Here is a 355-nt window from a genome sequence, read left to right as displayed (position 1 = left end):
TGCCGCTGTGCTGGCCTCTGCCTCCTCCGGCACGGCGCGCGGGCACCGGGCACGGACAGCCTGGCAGAGCCGGTGGTGCCACACGGGTCTCCTGTGCTGGTGCAGCATCCCTGCAGGGGACACAAAACACCCACAGCCCCCCCATCATCATCATGTTGTTATTCCCCTAAACCCTTTCCTCCCTCAGTTTTGGCAGACCCAAGCCAACGCTCCCCAAACACGCTCGGAGATGCTTTCTGGAGAGATGAGCGCAGTGATTTATTTCCTTAACTTCCCAGCGGAGGATGCCAGGGGTGGGATGACCTTCCCTGCCCTCCCCAGGGGATGGGAACCCCCTGCTCACTGCAGAGCCGTG

Source organism: Acanthisitta chloris, unplaced genomic scaffold (genome assembly GCF_000695815.1).
Source record: "Acanthisitta chloris isolate BGI_N310 unplaced genomic scaffold, ASM69581v1 scaffold11013, whole genome shotgun sequence".
Lineage (NCBI taxonomy): Eukaryota > Metazoa > Chordata > Aves > Passeriformes > Acanthisittidae > Acanthisitta > Acanthisitta chloris.
This window is presented reverse-complemented; position numbering follows the sequence as displayed.